We start from the raw sequence: 21726 nt of genomic DNA, 5'->3' as shown, positions 1-21726 counted from the left end.
CGATTTTCACAACAAATCTAGCTGTCAACACTGAATATTGCATTGTACCCCAGTTCTTTTTGACAGACATTTTAAAAAAATCTCACGTACCCCTTGGCATACCTTCAAGTACCCCCAGGGGTACGCGTACCCCCATTTGAGAACCACTGTCATAAAGGACATCTGTAATTTTGTAAGATTATTAGGTAGGTAGGTCTACGGTATATCCATTCAGGGTGGGACATTGACCATACATAACAAGTTTGATCAAGCTCTGACAATGGGGAAATTACTTATTAAAAGACTTTAACGAATCCTCAAAAGATCCGCCCACATCATATGGCGTAGGCTGAAAAACTTCATAATTTTGTATGGCTTAATGGCCTAGTACAACTGTCTCAAGGTTGGGTACAATCAGGTAAATTCCCTTTGAGGAGCATTTAAATTTTAGAGAATCACCTACAGCAGTGGTGCCCAACCACCGGTCCGTGGATCGATTGGTGCCGGGCCGCACTAGAAATAAAAAAAAAATTTAAAAATAAAATCAACATAAAAACACAAGATACACTTACAATTAGTGGACCAACCCAAAAAACCTCCCTCCCCATTTACACTCATTCGCACAAAAGGTTTGTTTCTTTCTGTTATTAATATTTCTGGTTCCTACATTGTATATCAATATATATCAATACAGTCTGCAGGGATACAGTCTGTAAGCACACATGATTGTATTTCTTTATGACAAAAAAAAAAAAAAAAAAAAATACCATACATTAGCTTGCAGTCATGCACTGACCAAATATGCCTGATTAGCACTCCAACAAGTCAACAACATCAACCAAGCGCACCTTTATGCTTTCACACACAGTATAAAACTTTCGGTGGACAAAATGAGACAAAGAAGGAGTCGAAGATTTTACATGTAAACAAACTGTTGCGTCACAGTCGACACTATGGTGAGTTCAAGAACCGCTGAAATTAGTACGACAAAACAATGTTCACCAAATACTCTCATCAGTGAAGCATATACACACAAACATATTAAACATTTCTAACAATTGGGAAGGTTTGTGTCATGTTTGTCCTCAAACAAAAAACATACTAAAACACAAAAATTATTTTCCCCGATCTTTTTCCATTTTCAATCCTTTTTTAAAAATGCTCCAGGACGCCACTAGGGGTGCACTAAAGAGCCGCATGCGGCTTGAGAGCCGCGGGTTGCTGACTCCCGGTTTAAACTATCAGGTAGAAAGCTGGAACGCAAATGGCGCGCGACCAAACTTGAGATTTTCCATCAAGCATGGAGTGATAGTTAAATAACTTTAATAAATGATAATCACATTATCATTTGGCTGCACCAAATGATAATATAAATACATTTAATAAAGTCAAATACAAATAAGGCAACAAGAGAAGTATCCCACACTTCTCTTTTGTAAAGTAAATCTGAACAGCCGATATGGGCATCTACATAAACCATATGATTTGCCTGAGAAGCTGGACAGGACAAAAAAAAAATTAAAATAAAAAAATAAAAACAAAACTTATAAACGCGCTCTGACATTAGCTAAAACTAATTAATCGTATCCACATCAATAAAAACAATCCTAAATATTTGTTTAATACAGTAGCATCGCTAACCCAACAAGGGACTTCTCCAAGTAGATCCACCCATTCCGCTGATGACTTTATGAAATTCTTTACTAAAAAAATTGAGCTCAACAGAAGGGAGATTAAAGATAACACGGCCCAGCTCCAACTGGGTTCTATAAACACAGATACGAATGTAAGTACTACAGCAAATGATCTCCAAAAGTGCTGTTTTTTTCCCCACTTTAAAAACTAGGTCGGGTGTTTGTTTCATTGTCGTTTTTAGTTGCCATCACTTTCTAACAATTCAGGATACTGGCCAGTTAGCTCATGTTGATGGGCTTATGTTGCTCATTTGGTTTGAAGCCGAAATATTTTCACACAGGAACATTTTCATATTTTTTTCTCCTAATTTTTGTTACTTTGCGGTGATTCCCACTAGTGAATAGTAAGGCTCTGTCCGTGAATGTGTAAATCCTGGCGGTCCCACCTCTGCCCACCGAGACAAAGATTGTGGATGGATGACAAGAGGATTCACTCAGTTCATTTAGTTCTGCAATTGATAATGAAACTCCGGTGCTGAGAGTGGTGCAGAGCAAACCCTCTTGCACCTTGCCAGCAAGCGAGAGACAAAGGAAAAAAACACAGACACAATAGGACATGGCAATTTATCAAAGTGGGCAAAGGTATCGAGTTTATTGTTCCATTAATTGACTTACAGGCTCTGTTATACTGTCCAGTGGTTTAATTATTTTAACAGCTATACAACTGACTATTACATTATTGCTTAAAACATTACCTGTACAATAAATAAAATGTTTTAATTCCTGTGGGAAAAAGGCTCCACAAAGGTTTACACTGTGCATTTGTACCTCTGCGTGGTGCATTAAAATGTAAAAACAAAGCGTGTGGAGTGACCACATTCAGGAAGGAAGGAAATAGTGAAATAGAGAGACAGGACTAGAAATGAGGGACACATTTTCCGCTGCACTGCAGTCAAGGGTGTGGAGAGTGGGAGTAAAAACAAACGTCTTTGCTCAAGTGATGTGTGTAATGATGGTGGCAACGCAGAACCAAAATGCCTCAGTCCAGTGGGAATGTGAGGCCTTTCATTTTGCAATGCCATCTGCTGAAAATGATGGAAAGTGCCACTCTACATTGCAACTGACACTGTGATCAAAATTGGAATTGCCACAAAACACATTAAGGTATACAACGCTCTACTGCCATCAGGCAGCTAAAGTGGATAGTGCATCCTGCCAATTTTTCACTGTTTCATGTGTCAGGTAAACCGCGACAAATGGCACCATATGAATCCCCTTCCTACTGTAGCTAGAATGCTACATAGCATCGAGGACGCGGCCGTTCGCTTGTCGCTGTCAAATTTGCAGGAAGTAGCTAGAATGTGTCATCAACATTAGAGATGTCCGATAATATCGGCCTGCCGATAAATGCTTTAAAATGTAATATCGAAAATTATCGGTATCGGTTTCAACCTCCCGATATTCCCGGGAGACTCACGAATTTCAGTGCCCCTCCCGAAAATCTCCCGGGGCAACCATTCTCCTGAATTCCACCCGGACAACATTATTGGGGGCGTGCCTTAAAGGCACTGCCTTTAGCGTCCTCTACAACCTATCGTCACGTCCGCTTTTCCTCCATACAAACAGCATGCCGGCCCAGTCACATCATATATGCGGCTTTTACACACACATAAGTGAATGCAAGGCATACTTGATCAACAGCCATACAGGTCACACTGAGGGTAGCCGTATAAACAACTTTAACACTGTTACAAATATGCGTCACACTGTGAACCCACACCAAACAAGAATGACCAACACATTTCGGGAGAACATCCGCACCGTAACACAAAATAAACACAACAGAACCAATACCCAAAACCCCTTGCAGCACTAACTCTTCCGGGACGCTACAATATACACCCCCCTACCACCAAACTTGATTGAAACTTGTATTAGTAGATTGCACAGTACAGTACATATTCCGTACAAATGACCACTAAATGGTAACACCCGACTTGTTTATGTCGGGGTCCCCGTTAATCAATTCATGGTAAAGTTACATTGTTTAATGCATCCAGCGGGGCATCACAACAAAATTAGGCATAATAATGTGTTAATTCCACGACTGTATATATCGGTATCGGTTGATATCGGAATCGGTAATTAACAGATGGACAAAATCGGAATATTGGGTATCGGCAAAAAGCCATTATCGGACATCTCTAATCAACATGCATTATCACAATATAACGATAGTAATAAAAACTATCGCCAGCCAAACTTACATAAATTATATCGTATATCATCTATCTCGCGAAACCCTAATCCATCCATTTTCTACCGCTTGACCCTCTAAAATACCATACGGTTAGTAATACCGTCTACTTTTTTAATTACCGAAAAACCTTCATTTATTAATGCATTTCAGGCAACACGAAGTCAGGCCCATGCGCACTAGCGTCGTTTGGCTTGATAATCATGGCAGATTAAAGACACAGACTTTGCTGCGGAGATTTCCCCCCCCAGAGTAAACGGAGCCTCGCGCTTGGTTTAACGTCATTTTCCCTCGCTTCCCGCCGTGCGTTTAAGAGTGCACTGCTGTGGTTAGATGGAGACAGGTGTGGACAATATTGGAGACAGACGCACTTGTCCCCACACTAAAAGTAAACAGTGAAGGAGAAAACTATTTGATGTTGCTTTCATTTAGTCAATACAGCGTTCATCAGCTGTGACGGAGTTAATGACGTGAGGAAACATGCTGCAGGTGATGTGTTGTGAACGTTGTCACAACTTGTTTACAAAGTCTTTAGTTTGTTTACTGGCATGTTCACTCCTCCTTTATTTAACTGCAAACGGTATCAGTGTTCAAATAACATCAGCACTAGCTAAAATGTTTTGTCATCTCATCGAATTGAATGGTGGCTGTGAAGATTGTGTATTCGATGTGAGAGGTGTCACTCCTGTTTTTTGTTATTGGCCAAACTGTTGTACTGAACCACAAGGAAAAGAACAAAGCTTGTTTATTAGACTTCATCTTCATCTGCCAAATTGCTTTGTGTTTTATTTTGATATCAAAAAGTAAACGCCATGTTTTTTCTACATTACTTGTGATTTTTTCATGTCACAGAGGTATTACTTTAAAAACCATTCATGTGACACATCATTTTGTTAATGTGTTATTGTGTATAGTTAATTCCTAAAGGACATATTTCTGCTCAAACTCTTGGATCTGTCCCAATACATCATCTACATGTACTCAGTGGCCTAGTGGTTAGAGTGTCCGCCCTGAGATCGGTAGGTTGTGAGTTCAAACCCCGGCCGAGTCATACCAAAGACTATACAAATGGGACCCATTACCTCCCTGCTTGGCACTCAGCATCATGGGTTGGAATTGGGGGTTAAATCACCAAAAATGATTCCCGGGCGCGGCCACCGCTGCTGCTCACTGCTCCCCTCACCTCCCAGGGGGTGATCAAGGGTGATGGGTCAAATGCAGAGAATAATTTTGCCACACCTCGTGTGTGTGTGACAATCATTGGTACTTTAAAGGCCTACTGAAACCCACTACTACCGACCACGCAGTCTGATAGTTTATATATCAATGATGAAATCTTAACATTATAACACATGCCAATACGGCCGGGTTAACTTATAAAGTGACATTTTAAATTTGCCGCTAAACTTCCGGTTCGAAACGCCTCTGAGGATGACGTATGCGCGTGACGTAGCCCGACGAACACGGGTATGCCTTCCACATTGAAGCCAATATGAAAAAGCTCTGTTTTCATTTCATAATTCCACAGTATTCTGGACATCTGTGTTCGTGAATCTGTTTCAATCATGTTCATTGCATTATGGAGAAGGAAGCCAAGCAAGCAAAGAAGAAAGTTGTCGGTGCGAAATGGACGTATTTTTCGAACGTAGTCAGCCACAACAGTACACAGCCGGCGCTTCTTTGTTTACATTCCCGAAAGATGCAGTCAAGATGGAAGAACTCGGATAACAGAGACTCTAACCAGGAGGACTTTTGATTTGGATACACAGACGCCTGTAGAGAACTGGGACAACACAGACTCTTACCAGGATTACTTTGATTTGGATGACAAAGACGCAGACGTGCTACTGTGAGTATGCAGCTTTGGCTTTTTTTTGCGTATGTACGTAACTTTTTTAAAATATATAAGCTTTATGAACCTTGGGTTAGGTGAACGGTCTTTTGGGCTGAGTGATTGTGTGTGTTGATCATGTGTTTGAATTGTATTGGCGTGTTCTATGGAGCTAGGAGCTAGCAGAGGAGCTAGGAGCTAGCATAACACGTACCGTACCGTAAGTGCGCGTCACGTACGTAACTTTTTAAAAATATATAAGCTTTATGAACCTTGGGTTAGGTGAACGGTCTTTTGGGCTGAGTGATTGTGTGTGTTGATCGGGTGTTTGAATTGTATTGGCGTGTTCTATGGAGCTAGGAGCTAGCAGAGGAGCTAGGAGCTAGCATAACAAACACGCAGGTGTTATTATGCAGGATTAATTTGTGGCATATTAAATATAAGCCTGGTTGTGTTGTGGCTAATAGAGTATATATATGTCTTGTGTTTATTTACTGTTGTAGTCATTCCCAGCTGAATATCAGGTACCGTGAGTATGCAGCCTTGGCTGCTAAACATTCGATAACTTGACCGTATGTGCGCGTCACGTACGTAACTTTTTAAAAATATATAAGCTTTATGAACCTTGGGTTAGGTAAACGGTCTTTTGGGCTGAGTGATTGTGTGTGTTGATCAGGTGTTTGAATTGTATTGGCGTGTTCTATGGAGCTAGGAGCTAGCAGAGGAGCTAGGAGCTAGCATAACAAACACGCAGGTGTTTTTATGCAGGATTAATTTGTGGCATATTAAATATAAGCCTGGTTGTGTTGTGGCTAATAGAGTATATATATGTCTTGTGTTTATTTACTGTTGTAGTCATTCCCAGCTGAATATCAGGTCACCCCCGGCTCTCACAGCATCTTCCCTATCTGAATAGCTTCAACTCCCCACTAGTCCTTCACTTGCACTTTACTCATCCACAAATCTTTCATCCTCGCTCAAATTAATGGGGAAATTGTCGCTTTCTCGGTCCGAATCTCTCTCACTTCATGCGGCCATCATTGTAAACAATAGGGAACTTTGCGTATATGTTCAACTGACTACGTCACGCTACTTCCGGTAGGTGCAAGCCTTTTTTTTATCAGATACCAAAAGTTGCAATCTTTATCGTCGTTGTTCTATACTAAATCCTTTCAGCAAAAATATGGCAATATCGCGAAATGATCAAGTATGACACATAGAATAGATCTGCTATCCCCGTTTAAATAAAAAAAATTCATTTCAGTAGGCCTTTAACTTAACATATGAATGTACATAACTTAAAAAATTAATAATTTTTAAAAAATACCTCCCTCTATCAAAATGTAAAAATAGAGATAAAGGCATCATGAAATGACAAAAAGCGGACAACTTTATGTTAATAATGAATTTTTAAAAAACAGTAACTCAAAAGAAAATAATGTTTGCCTTGGTGCCCTAAAAAATGAGCCCTCCTTTAAAGGCCTACTGAAATGAATTTTTTTTATTTAAACGGGGATAGCAGATCTATTCTATGTGTCATACTTGATCATTTCGCGATATTGCCATATTTTTGCTGAAAGGATTTAGTATAGAACGACGACGATAAAGATTGCAACTTTTGGTATCTGATAAAAAAAAGGCTTGCCCCTACCGGAAGTAGCGTGACGTAGTCAGTTGAACATATACGCAAAGTTCCCTATTGTTTACAATGATGGCCGCATGAAGTGAGAGAGATTCGGACCGAGAAAGCGACAATTTCCCCATTAATTTGAGCGAGGATGAAAGATTTGTGGATGAGTAAAGTGCAAGTGAAGGACTAGTGGGGAGTTGAAGCTATTCAGATAGGGAAGATGCTGTGAGAGCCGGGGGTGACCTGATATTCAGCTGGGAATGACTACAACAGTAAATAAACACAAGACATATATATACTCTATTAGCCACAACACAACCAGGCTTATATTTAATATGCCACAAATTAATCCTGCATAAAAACACCTGCGTGTTTGTTATGCTAGCTCCTAGCTCCTCTGCTAGCTCCTAGCTCCATAGAACACGCCAATACAACTCAAACACCTGATTAACACACACAATCACTCAGCCCAAAAGACCGTTCACCTAACCCAAGGTTCATAAAGCTTATATATTTTTAAAAAGTTACGTACGTGACACGCACATACGGTCAAGCTATCAAATGTTTAGCAGCCAAGGCTGCATACTCACGGTACCTGATATTCAGCTGGGAATGACTACAACAGTAAATAAACACAAGACATATATATACTCTATTAGCCACAACACAACCAGGCTTATATTTAATATGCCACAAATTAATCCTGCATAAAAACACCTGCGTGTTTGTTATGCTAACTCCTAGCTCCTATGCTAGCTCCTAGCTCCATAGAACACGCCAATACAATTCAAACACCTGATCAACACACACAATCACTCAGCCCAAAAGACCGTTCACCTAACCCAAGGTTCATAAAGCTTATATATTTTTAAAAAGGTACGTACGTGAAGTGCACGTACGGTCAAGCTATCAAATGTTTAGCAGCCAAGGCTGCATACTCACGGTACCTGGTATTCAGCTGGGAATGACTAAAACAGTAAATAAACACAAGACATATATTTACTCTATTAGCCACAACACAACCAGGCTTATATTTAATATGCCACAAATGAATCCTGCATAAAAACACCTGCGTGTTTGTTATGCTAGCTCCTATGCTAGCTCCTAGCTCCATAGAACACGCCAATACAATTCAAACACCTGATCAACACACACAATCACTCAGCCCAAAAGACCGTTCACCTAACCCAAGGTTCATAAAGCTTATATATTTTAAAAAAGTTACGTACATACGCAAAAAAAAGTTGCGCACATACGGTCAAGCGATCAAATGTTTAGTGTATATATATTAGTCCTGGGTATGACTCAAAACTGCATCCGGTGATGAGGCTTCAGTTCGGGAGTTCTGGAGTTTTGGGGAAGGTGGAGTTACCCCTCAGTCATCATTGCTCCCAGGTCCACTCTGACCCGGGGTGGTAGTACCTGTCAGGGTCCCAGCTATGGGTTAAATAGCATTTCAAAGACCTCAACGGTGGAAGTGGCGGAGGATGACACTGCATGTCACAACGGCACTGAAGGCGGATGAAGGCTGCAACAGAGGGTGGTCTCCAGTCGTCATGGATCCATGCCACTGGATCAAGGCCCCTCTCTGCCAAGGACCGTGTGGTGGCTGCAGGCGCATCAGTCTCCCCACGCTAAAAGACGTCACGCGCAGGCGTCCTCCCGAATGGGAACCCATCCATTCTGAGGACAGTCATACTCGACTATGAGTGACTGCCGATGATGATGATGAGAAGCCAAAGCTGCATACTCACAGAAGCACGTCTGCGTCTTTGTCATCCAAATCAAAGTAATCCTGGTAAGAGTCTGTGTTGTCCCAGTTCTCTACAGGCGTCTGTGTATCGAAGTCAAAAGTCCTCCTGGTTAGAGTCTCTGTTATCCGAGTTCTTCCATCTTGACTGCATCTTTCGGGAATGTAAGCAAAGAAGTGCCGGCTGTGTACTGTTGTTGCTGACTACGTTCGAAAAATACGTCCATTTCGCACCGACAACTTTCTTCTTTGCTTGCTCAGCTTCCTTCTCCATAATGCAATGAACATGATTGCAACAGATTCACGAACACAGATGTCCAGAATACTGTGGAATTATGAAATGAAAACAGAGCTCTTTCGTATTGGCTTCAATGTGGAAGGCATACCCGTGTTCCCCGGTCTACGTCACGCGCATACGTCATCCTCAGAGGCGTTTCGAACCGGAAGTTTAGCGGCAAATTTAAAATGTCACTTTATAAGTTAACCCGGCCGTATTGGCATGTGTTATAATGTTAAGATTTCATCATTGATATATAAACTATCAGACTGCGTGGTCGGTAGTAGTGGGTTTCAGTAGGCCTTTAAGGCAACACTTGCCTCGATCTTAAAAAGTTAAAGGCCTGCAGTTGTGATATACATTTGTGTTAAAACACGAGACCTCGACTATCGTAAAGTTGAGCGACCTCCGTGCTCTTTACTCCGAGGGAGAGCCATATATACATCCGGCCATTGCAAACGGCTTGGCGCCCATAGCTTCTTTTATTTTTTGGAAGTAAAGCCTTACATACATTTAATTTACTTGTTTAGACCACAAGAAGTTGACTTAATTATGTCCTATTAATGTGTGAAGTATTGTATATGTCTACGTCAATGTACCAATATTAGTTATTGCTCTTTTCTTGTTTACATTTGCCTGTTATTTGAAAATGTTTATTTCTATAAATAATGAATGTTTAACTTTTGTTATTGTTTTTCTTTGCTATGCAGAACAATCAAGGAGGACATAGACTTGGACAAGGCAATTTAATTTAGGAAAACAGACCAAAATAGAAATGACAAAAAACACGTACAGTTTGGATGATTATTTAAAACAAACCATTTTTTAACCTATATAAAATAATAAACTCATGTGCTGAAACTGCAGTTGTTGTGATTAATTTCCTCTGCCTTTATTGCAAATAATTATATGCTAATATTTACATTATGCTATCCCAATTGCTATCCCACCCAATATTTACTATTACCCGAGTATAGTCTACAATAACACCAGAAATAGATGCTAAATAGTTTTGCAATAAGCAGCAACAATTTAAAAATAGAGTAAAATATATTACGTAACAAATGTTAATACTATATTAAATAACAGATTTGTTTTAAATGTACCGTATTTTTCGGACTATAAGTCGCAGTTTTTTTCATAGTTTGGCCGGGGGTGCGACTTATACTCAGGAGCGACTTATGTGTGAAATTATTAACACATTACGGTAAAATATCAAATAATATTATTTAGTTAATTCACGTAAGAGACTAGATGTATAAGATTTCATGGGATTTAGCGATCAGGAGTGACAGATTGTTTGGTAAACGTATAGCATGTTCTATATGTTATAGTTATTTGAATGACTCTTACCATAATATGTTACGTTAACATACCAGGCACGTTCTCAGTTGGTTATTTATGCGTCATATAACGTACACTTATTCAGCCTGTTGTTCACTATTCTTTATTTATTTTAAATTACCTTTCAAATGTCTATTCTTGGTGTTGGGTTTTATCAAATACATTTCCCCACAAAATGCGACTTATACTCCAGTGCGACTTATATGTTTTTTTCCTTCTTTATTATGCATTTTCAGCCGGTGCGACTTATATTCCGGAGCGACTTATACTCCGAGAAATACGGTATGTATATATTGACCGGCCCTAACCACACCCTCACCACAGGTATCTTGGCATCCTAGGGGAAACCCTAAATGGGAATATATGAACATCCTATCAGTCGGCATCCAAGTGACAGCAAACATTGTACAGTAAGTGATAATGTATTATATTTGTTGGCTCTCAATAAGTCTGCAGTGGGTAGTACAGTGATGTCGAAGGACAAAGCGAACGTTGTGATGCGTTTTTTAAATTAATGCGCCGCTGTATACTTAAAATAATCAATATACATTAATAAATGTGCTTGTTGCTACATTAAATTAATACTTACAGCATGTATACAAAACCTTGATGGAGGTGTTTGGATATTTTTAAGTGCTTTATAGACATAATATAGCTACTACAATAGGCTCCATTGTAAGCGGATATTTGATCGCAATTATTTAGTAGTTAGAATGTATTAGAAAAAGAAAAACGTGTGTTCTTGTCTTACGTAATGATTGTGAATGATAGGCAAAATTCCTTTTTTTGTCCTGTCCAGCCACTCAGGCAAATCATATTGTTGATGTAGATGCCCATATCTGCTGTACAGATTTACTTTACAAAAAAAGAAGTGCGGGGTACTTTTTTTTTGCCTTTTTTGTATTTAACGTTATTAAATTGATTTTTTAAATGTTTGGCGCCGCAAGAGGAGATAGAAAGAAGAGAAAGAAAGAAAGAGGGGAAATTGCAGAGGCAAGAGGGGGATAAGACAGGGAGACAACAACAAAAACAACAACAGAACAACAACATCAGCAAATACAATATGTCCAAATATAATATGAAAATGTGTAGCAAAGAAGCAGTTAGTGAGGTAAATATTAATAACATATAAATGACAATGAACATCATTGCACTACAGATGGAGCAATATAAATACCATTAGAAAAAGCACCATTGATAATAAATACATAATTACCTATATTATCAATAATACCATTGTTCCAAATGCAACAATACATATATGTAATGAAAACTTGAGTAACAAAAGTAAGAAGATAAATGGAGGAGAAGAAATAGACGCAAACTATATTAACCTTGTACATTGCCATCCATCCATTTTCTACCGCTTGTCCCTTTTGGGGTAGCGGGGGTGCTGGAGCCTATCTCAGCTGCATTCGGGCGGTAGGCGGGGTACACCCTGGACAAGTCAACCTTGTACATTGTTATAATACAAATAGGTTAAAGGCCTACTGAAACCCACTACTACCGACCACGCAGTCTGATAGTTTATATATCAATGATGAAATCTTAACATTATAACACATGCCAATACGGCCGGGTTAACTTATAAAGTGACATTTTAAATTTGCCGCTAAACTTCCGGTTCGAAACGCCTCTGAGGATGACGTATGCGCGTGACGTAAACCGGCGAACACGGGTATGCCTTCCACATTGAAGCCAATACGAAAAAGCTCTGTTTTCATTTCATAATTCCACAGTATTCTGGACATCTGTGTTCGTGAATCTGTTTCAATCATGTTCATTGCATTATGGAGAAGGAAGCCGAGCAAGCAAAGAAGAAAGTTGTCGGTGCGAAATGGACGTATTTTTCGAACGTAGTCAGCCACAACAGTACACAGCCGGCGCTTCTTTGTTTACATTCCCGAAAGATGCAGTCAAGATGGAAGAACTCAGATAACAGAGACTTTAACCAGGAGGACTTTTGACTTGGATACACAGACGCCTGTAGAGAACTGGGACAACACAGACTCTTACCAGGATTACTTTGATTTGGATGACAAAGACGCAGACGTGCTACTGTGAGTATGCAGCTTTGGCTTTTTTTTTGCTTATGTACGTAACTTTTTTAAAATATATAAGCTTTATGAACCTTGGGTTAGGTGAACGGTCTTTTGGGCTGAGTGATTGTGTGTGTTGATCATGTGTTTGAATTGTATTGGCGTGTTCTATGGAGCTAGGAGCTAGCAGAGGAGCTAGGAGCTAGCATAACACGTACCGTACCGTACGTGCGCGTCACGTACGTAACTTTTTAAAAATATATAAGCTTTATGAACATTGGGTTAGGTGAACGGTCTTTTGGGCTGAGTGATTGTGTGTGTTGATCAGGTGTTTGAATTGTATTGGCGTGTTCTATGGAGCTAGGAGCTAGCAGAGGAGCTAGGAGCTAGCATAACAAACACGCAGGTGTTATTATGCAGGATTAATTTGTGGCATATTAAATATAAGCCTGGTTGTGTTGTGGCTAATAGAGTATATATATGTCTTGTGTTTATTTACTGTTGTAGTCATTCCCAGCTGAATATCAGGTACCGTGAGTATGCAGCCTTGGCTGCTAAACATTCGATAACTTGACCGTATGTGCGCGTCACGTACGTAACTTTTTAAAAATATATAAGCTTTATGAACCTTGGGTTAGGTAAACGGTCTTTTGGGCTGAGTGATTGTGTGTGTTGATCAGGTGTTTGAATTGTATTGGCGTGTTCTATGGAGCTAGGAGCTAGCAGAGGAGCTAGGAGCTAGCATAACAAACACGCAGGTGTTTTTATGCAGGATTAATTTGTGGCATATTAAATATAAGCCTGGTTGTGTTGTGGCTAATAGAGTATATATATGTCTTGTGTTTATTTACTGTTGTAGTCATTCCCAGCTGAATATCAGGTCACCCCCGGCTCTCACAGCATCTTCCCTATCTGAATAGCTTCAACTCCCCACTAGTCCTTCACTTGCACTTTACTCATCCACAAATCTTCCATCCTCGCTCAAATTAATGGGGAAATTGTCGCTTTCTCGGTCCGAATCTCTCTCACTTCATGCGGCCATCATTGTAAACAATAGGGAACTTTGCGTATATGTTCAACTGACTACGTCACGCTACTTCCGGTAGGTGCAAGCCTTTTTTTTATCAGATACCAAAAGTTGCAATCTTTATCGTCGTTGTTCTATACTAAATCCTTTCAGCAAAAATATGGCAATATCGCGAAATGATCAAGTATGACACATAGAATAGATCTGCTATCCCCGTTTAAATAAAAAAAATTCCTTTCAGTAGGCCTTTAAGCTTTATCAGTGGGCTGTGTTTAACCCAGTTTCCCCTGGGGGAATGTTAATATATGTTTCATGAAATGTGAATATGTGCATGAATGTATGTATGCATATGTGTTTGTGTATGTACAGTATGTGTATATGTATGTTTGTACAGTTATTGTGTTTGTAGATGTGTATGTATTGTGTGTGTATGTATGTAAGTACTGTATTTGTGTATGTACGTGCGAGTGTATGTGCCTATGTACAGTCGCATTCAAAAGTTTACATACACTTGTAAAGAACATATTGTCATGGCTGTCTTGAGTTTCCAATAATTTCTACAACTCTTATTTTTTTGTGATAGAGTGATTGGAGCACATACTTGCTGGTCACAAAAAACATTCATGAAGTTTGGTTCTTTTATGAATTTATTATGAGTCTACTGAAAATGTGACCAAATCTGCTGGGTCAAAAGTATACATACAGCAATGTTAATATTTGGTTACATGTCCATTGGCAAGTTTCACTGCAATAAGGCGCTTTTGGTAGCCATCCACAAGCTTCTGGTTGAATTTTTTACCACTCCTCTTGACAAAATTGGTGCAGTTCAGCTAAATGTGTTGGTTTTCAGACATAGACTTGTTTCTTCAGCATTGTCCACACATTTAAGTCAGGACTTTGGGAAGGCCATTCTAAAACCTTAATTCTAGCCTGATTTAGCCATTCCTTTACCACTTTTGACGTGTGTTTGGAGTCATTGTCCTGTTGGAACACCCAACTGCGCCCAAGACCCAACTTCCGGGCTGATGATTTTAGGTTGTCCTGAAGAATTTGGAGGTAATCCTCCTTTTTCATTGTCCCATTTACTCTCTGTAAAGCACTAATTCCATTGGCAGCAAAACAGGCCCAGAGCATAATACTACCACCACCATGCTTTCATTAGGATCGGTGTTCCTGGGATTAAAGGCCTAACCTTTTCTCCTCCAAACATATTGCTGGGTATTGTGGCCAAACAGCTATTTTTTTTTACAAGTTTAAACTTTTGATCGCGACTGTATGTGCATATGTACCCATGTATGTATAAATGAATGTATGTATGTATGTATGCATATACAGTATGTATGATAGGCAATATTGCAAAAAAAGTTTTGCCTCTCATTATCGCCTAGTACTCTCTGCAGAAGAGTACATGAAATACAGTACATGTTTTGTTTGCTACAATAACACAATTAATTCTTATCATGGACGTGTAAATATATGTTTCAAAGAAAAGCTGCAAGTCATCCGATTATACATTTAGAATAGGGGAAAAATAACTATGAACTTGCCAAAATATCTTGCCAAATAGTGATACATTAATGACTTGGTTTATAATTATTAACTCGTTAAAATGATTATTATCCCATTAGATTATGTTCTTAGGGTTAATAGCTAAATAAAGCTCCTACTTAAGAACGGTGATGTAGACCAGTGTTTTTCAACCACTGTGCCACGTCACACTAGTGTACCGTGAGATATTGTCTGGTGTGCTGTGGGAGATTATGTAATTTCTCCTAATTGGGTTAAAAATATTTTTGGCAAACCAGTAATTATAATTCGCAAATAATGTGCCATTGTTGAGTGTCTGTACTGTCTAGAGCTCAGCAGAGTAACCTTGTAATACTCTTCCATATCAGTAAGTGGTAGCAGGTAGCAGGTAGCTAACTGCTGTGTAGATGTTGTGAACATGGTTTGTGGTGATCACAATATGCAGACGACAGCGGGAGGCAGCGTACAGGGAAAAATGTATCTAACGCTTAAACCAAAAATAAACAAAAGGCATTGAAGCTTAGGGATGGCTATGCAAAACTAAAACTGAACTGGCTGCAAAGTAAACAAAAACAAAATGCTGGACGACAGCAAAGACTTACAGCGTGTGGAGCAGACGGCGTCCACAAAGTACATCCATACATGACATGACAATCAACAACAAAATAGGAGCGCAAGACAAGAACTAAAACACAACACACAGGAAAACACCAAAAAACTCAAAATAAGTCACAGCGTGATGTGACAGGTCGTGACAGTACACCTACTTTGAGACAAGAGCTATAGTGATGCATGGTTGGTTATGGTTTCAATTCATATCTACGGAGCCCCTAAAGGGACATGGATGTTTTGCAAGATTTCGCAATACTTTTTGCGAGATCTCGCAAAAGGTTTTTTTCCTATGTCAGTGAACCGGAAGTAAAACAGACACAGGGATGGTGAACCGAAAGAGAAACAGACAATGCGATGGAGGAGCGGGAGCATGCGGGAGCCTACTCATCATCTGTGCTCTGTTGTGGGACCGCTTTATATGTTAGGCCAATACTAGAAATCAATAAACTTCTCCCAAGGATGATGGGTAGGCGCCTCCATCGCTTTGTTTGTTTCACTTCCGGTTCACCATCCCTGTGTCTGTTTCACTTCCGGTTTGATTGATTGATTTAAACTTTTATTAGTAGATTGCACAGTACAGTACATATTCCGTACAACTGACCACTAAATGGTAACACCCGAATAAGTTTTTTAACTTGTTTATGTCGGGGTCCAAGTTAATCAATTCATGGTACAAATTAGGGCTGCAACTAACGATTAATATGATAATCGATTAATCTGTCGATTATTACTTCGATTAATCGATTAATAATCGGATAAAAGAGACAAACTACATTTCTATCATTTCCAGTATTTAATTGGAAAAAAACAGCATACTGGCACCATGTTCTGGACATTGGGGGTGCAGCATACACCAATAATAACACAGAAATTAATCAGATATTGTACACGTTTCTGTTGTGAATAATAAAGGATTCATTTTAGGCTGCCTCTGAATAATAGCATGAAATATTCCAGCACCTTCATAACGTTTAGTTATACTAAAGCGTCACTCAAATATAAATATATTTATATACAGTAGCTTTACAGTACATATCATAATTGATCCATTATGAAACGAACCTGAGATATTTCTGTCCGTTACGTTTATTTCGAAATTGGTAACCGTGCGTTTTCTCTCTCAAAACGGAGTCAAATGTGCCGGAGACACATTATCAGCCCCGCGTTGCAACAAAGGCATAACGTTAACGTTACTCACAAAAAAGCTGAACTCATGAATGCCTGTTGCCACTATGGACTTAAAAAGTTACGTACCGTGAGTTCCCTTCATCCATGGCTCCAACATGTTTCCTTTTCAGGTGCTCCTAAAGCAATGTTGTACTTCCGTGCCATTTTGCAGGAAACGGTCTTCTTTGAAGTCTTTAAAGTAAAGTGTTCCCACACTTTTGACGACTTAGGTCGTACACTTTTATCCATTGAAGCAATAACCTCAAGCTGTTTTTCCGCTGAACTATCCGTACTGTCTTCCTGCGCCATTTTTCGAATGTTTCCAGCAAAGGAGACGGCGTCGTCACGTGAGCTGCACATGACACATCATTGGCTAGCTTACGCCACCTCATGAGACGTAGCCTCAGCGCCGCCCTGGCGCTGTTTTGTACTGTTTTTGTACTTATTTTGATTATTGTTTCTCAGCTGTTTATAAAACAAAAAACAAACAAAACAAACAAACAAACAAAAAAAGCCTCTGCGCATGTGCATAGCATAGTTCCAACGAATCGATGACTAAATTAATCGCCAACTATTTTTGTAATCGATTTAATCGATTAGTTGTTGCAGCCCTAGTACTAATATATACTATCAGCATAATACAGTCATCACACAAGTTAATCATCAGAGTATATACATTGAAATATTTACAATCCGGGGGGTGGGATGTGGAGGGGGTTAGGTTTGGTTGAGATCAGCACTTCAGTCATCAACAATTATACCATCTGAGAAATGGACATTGAAACAGTGTAGGTCTGACTTGGTAGGATATGTACAACGAGCAGTGAACATAGTGAGCTCATAAAGCATAAGAACAAGAATATAAATTTGATTATTTACATTCCGGGGAGGTGGGACGTGATGGGGGGACGATGTTAGTCTAGGGTTGTAGTTGCCTGGAGGTGTTCTTTTAGTGCGGTTTTGACGGAGGATAGAGATGCACTTTCTTTTACACCTGTTGGGAGTGCATTCCGTATTGATGTGGCATAGAGGGAGAATGAGTTAAGACCTTTGTTAGATCGGAACCACCCCTCTGTCTGTTTTACTTCCAGTTCACTGACATAGGAAAAAAATGTATTGCGAGATCTTGCAAAAAGTATCGCGAGATCTTGCAAAAAAATGTTTCCCTCCATGTCCCTTTAGGGCAGGGGTGCCCATTATGTCGATCGCGAGCTACTGGTTGATCGCGCAGGGCGATCACTAGCCAGGCATTGAAAAAAATAGACCTAAAAATTAGCGATCATAAATCTTCCCTATGACGTTACTTGATTGACATTCAAGGGACCCAAGGATCTTGTGAGATGACGCTGGCTGCAGCCAGCTCAGTGTGAAGGAAAAAAAGACCGTCAGGAAGGCGAGAAACAGTTTTTATTACAACCGTGCTCTCGAAAGCCTAGAGACTGACTGCACAGTTCCTGTCTTCACAATTAAAGTGCTGCTCAATGCTGCATGCGCTAACAAAATAAGAGTCTCCGAAAGCTAGCGCAAACAAGCTAGCAAGCCAAGGAGTTTGCCGTCAATGTATTTCTTGTAAAGTGTAAAAAAACGAGTATGGAAGCTGGACAAACAGGATGCCAAAACCAACCACTCCAATGTGGTATATTGGACAGAAAGGAGGACTTTTTTTTCTCCTTCACGATGTAAAATCGAAAATGTGGAAGTTGTCAGCACTATTGTGAATATTGTCTGATTACAATCCATGCAAGTCATCAGAATCCATGCAAGTCATCAGAATCATCAGAATCAGGTAATACACCAACTTATATTCTTGTCTTCATGAAAGATGGGAATCTATATGTTAAACATGCACGTATTTTGTACACATTTTACATGTTAACAAAAACAGCAAAAAAATTTTTTACAAAAAAATATATATATATATATACATATATATATATATATATATATATATGAGGTAGATCACCTCAACCTGAAAAAGTGTGGGCACCCCTGCTTTAGGGGCTCCGTACATATCCAACAATTGCTAGAACAACTTTTTTTATTGTCAATATCGCCTGCTGAGTTTCATTTTTTTATGTTTTCTGCTGATTTGATTGATTAATTGAGTGAGACTTTTATTAGCAGATTGCACAGTACAGTACATATTCCGTACAATTGACCAATAAATGGTAACACCCGAATAAGTTTTACAACTTGTTTAAATCGGGGTCCATGTTAATCAATTCATGGTATAAATATATACTATCAGCATAATACAGTCATCACACAAGTTAATCATCATCAGAGTATATACATTGAATTATTTACATTATTTACAATCCGGGGGGTGGGATGTGGTGGGGGTTGAGGCGGGGGTGGTGTGCCTTGAGAATTTTTCAATGAAAAAAATTAGCCTTGGCTCAAAATAAGTTGAACAACACTGATGTAGACCAAACAGCAACCAAAATACACAAAGATTAGATCAGACCTTTCCATAACTGTGAGCTAGGCCAAAAGAGCTTCATGATTAATAAACCCTCCCCAATGAGATGCAAAATAACGTTCTGTAGGCCTGGGTTAGCTATTGACAAGGTGTGTTCTCTTGCTCGTCATTTAAACTCACCAGAGTTGGTAGTTTGAGTAAACAAGAGTGCATGGCTGCATAGTACCAATGTAAAAAGTGCACACCCACCTCCCTGCAGACTCCATTGATCATGAGCAAAACAAGGTTAGCTCGCCACACCACAACATACGGCGCACATAAAAAACAAGCCACAGACATATTGCACGGGGAAAACAGCGAAAAACATTCCCCAGTTACTTCGACGCTTACCCTCTCTTCGACGAGGTGATGAAATGTAACCGTTGTCAGTAACGGCAAGCAGGCGACTTCCGCTATTTTTATCCACCGAATCGAGCGATAGCAGGGCGAGTTTAGCCCCTGCGCTAAATTATCGCCCTGAGTCGGCTCCTCCCATAGCCACCATCATCCCGTGTTGGGTGCGGCCAACGGGCTCTTACGGGTTTCTCATTGGTGGATCATGAACACGTGACATTTTTGTTAAAAGTGTGATTGGATGAAGGGTGTTTAACCCCGCCCCTTGTGTGGAAATACACTTCTTGTTGACGCTAATGCTCCAAAAGAGAAACCAAATCGTGGCTGGATTTTTTATCTTTAATTAATGGATTTCCTCGGGTAATCTGTGCCTTTTATAGAATTATAGACGCATTTAATAATCATATATATGTATTTTTGTATTGCTGCTTTTATTTATTTATTGGATGCCTTTTTACTGAATATTATGTGATAATGCCTTTTATACTGTATTTTATTTTAGTTATTGTATTGTATGTGATTGTATGTCTACTTGGACGTTGGAGTCTGTAATAAAGCATGACAAAATATATATCTTATCCGTTTGAAGTATCACTTTGCGTCCACGTAATCATTTCACTCTTACATGTATTCAAAATAATCGCCTGATCCAGGTAACTTGATGTCCTTTACACTGTTATTAGCTATAATTACACGCAGCAAAATTACTGTACTGTATTTCATCACGTAAGGAGTCCAACATTGGACAGGGGATTGCTGCAACAGCGAAAAAATTCCACTAGGGAGTGCTGCAGACAAATAAATGCTATAAGGGAAGTGGACTTCCGGTGTTAATCCAACAATTTATTTATTTATTTTACCTTGTTTTTTTAACCTTTATTTATAATATGCAACATTTACAAACACGCAAATAAATAATAATAATCAAAACATGTACAGAAACAGTAAAAAAAACGGAACAAAACAACAATTTTGAAAGGTTGGCCGTTGGCAATTTACAGTTTGAGATGTTCAGTTTTTACCACTAGATGGTGGTGCATTGTTAACTTTTTATTATTTATTGATGAATAACTCATGTAATTTGAAGGAGGAAGTTATATTTTTTAACTATAATTTCTCAAGTTTAAGGTGTTTTTTGAGTGTCCAGTTTGCTGAATAGATAAAAATGTCTGATCGTTTTAATAAATAACGTCAATTCAAACTATAACGATGTAGGCATTTATTATACATGTGGCAAGTAGGTTACAAAAGACAGATAGTTGATAAACGTTATGGATGAATCTTCTCAAAAAGCTTGTACATGGTTTTATTCTAGGGATTAGGGTTGTCTCGATACCAATGTTTTGGTACCGGTACCAAAATGTATTTCGATACTTTTCGATACTTTTGTAAATAAAGTGGCCCACAAAAAATGGCAATATTGGCTTTATTTTAACAGAAAATCTTACGGTACATTAAACATATGTTTCCTATTTTGTCCTTACATAAAACAGTGAACATACAAGACAACTTGTCTTTTAGTAGTAAGTAAACAAACAAAGGCTCCTAATGTGTCTGCTGACATATGCAGTAACATATTGTGTAATTCCCCATTCTATTATTTTGTCAAAATTATAAAAAACAAGCTGTAAAAATTGATTATTAATCCACTTGTTCATTTACTGTTAATATCTGCTTATTTTCCGTTTCGACAAGTTCTATCTACACTTCTGTTAAAATGTAATAATCACTTGTTCTTCTGTTGTTTGGATACTTCACATTAGTTTTGGATGATACCAAAAATGTATGTATCGATCCGATGCCAAGTAGTTACAGGATCATACATTGGTCATAATTG

General features: G+C 39.1%; 1 protein-coding gene across 21 annotated transcripts in view; it reads right to left on the bottom strand.

The window, feature by feature from the left end:
* The window catches only part of add1 (adducin 1 (alpha)), a 66599-nt gene extending 46559 nt beyond the window's left edge, over positions 1-20040 (bottom strand). For all 21 annotated transcript variants that reach the window (XR_009823651.1, XR_009823652.1, XR_009823655.1 and 18 more), the window contains exon 1: positions 19887-20040. The gene's annotated coding sequence lies outside the window, so the exon portion shown is untranslated. The remainder of the gene's footprint in view (positions 1-19886) is intronic.
* Positions 20041-21726: the final 1686 nt, after the last annotated feature.

This window comes from Entelurus aequoreus, linkage group LG21 (assembly GCF_033978785.1).
Source record: "Entelurus aequoreus isolate RoL-2023_Sb linkage group LG21, RoL_Eaeq_v1.1, whole genome shotgun sequence".
In the NCBI taxonomy this organism is placed as follows: Eukaryota; Metazoa; Chordata; class Actinopteri; order Syngnathiformes; family Syngnathidae; genus Entelurus; species Entelurus aequoreus.
Note: the sequence above shows the minus strand (reverse complement) of the source record. Positions and strands in the feature narration are given on the sequence as shown.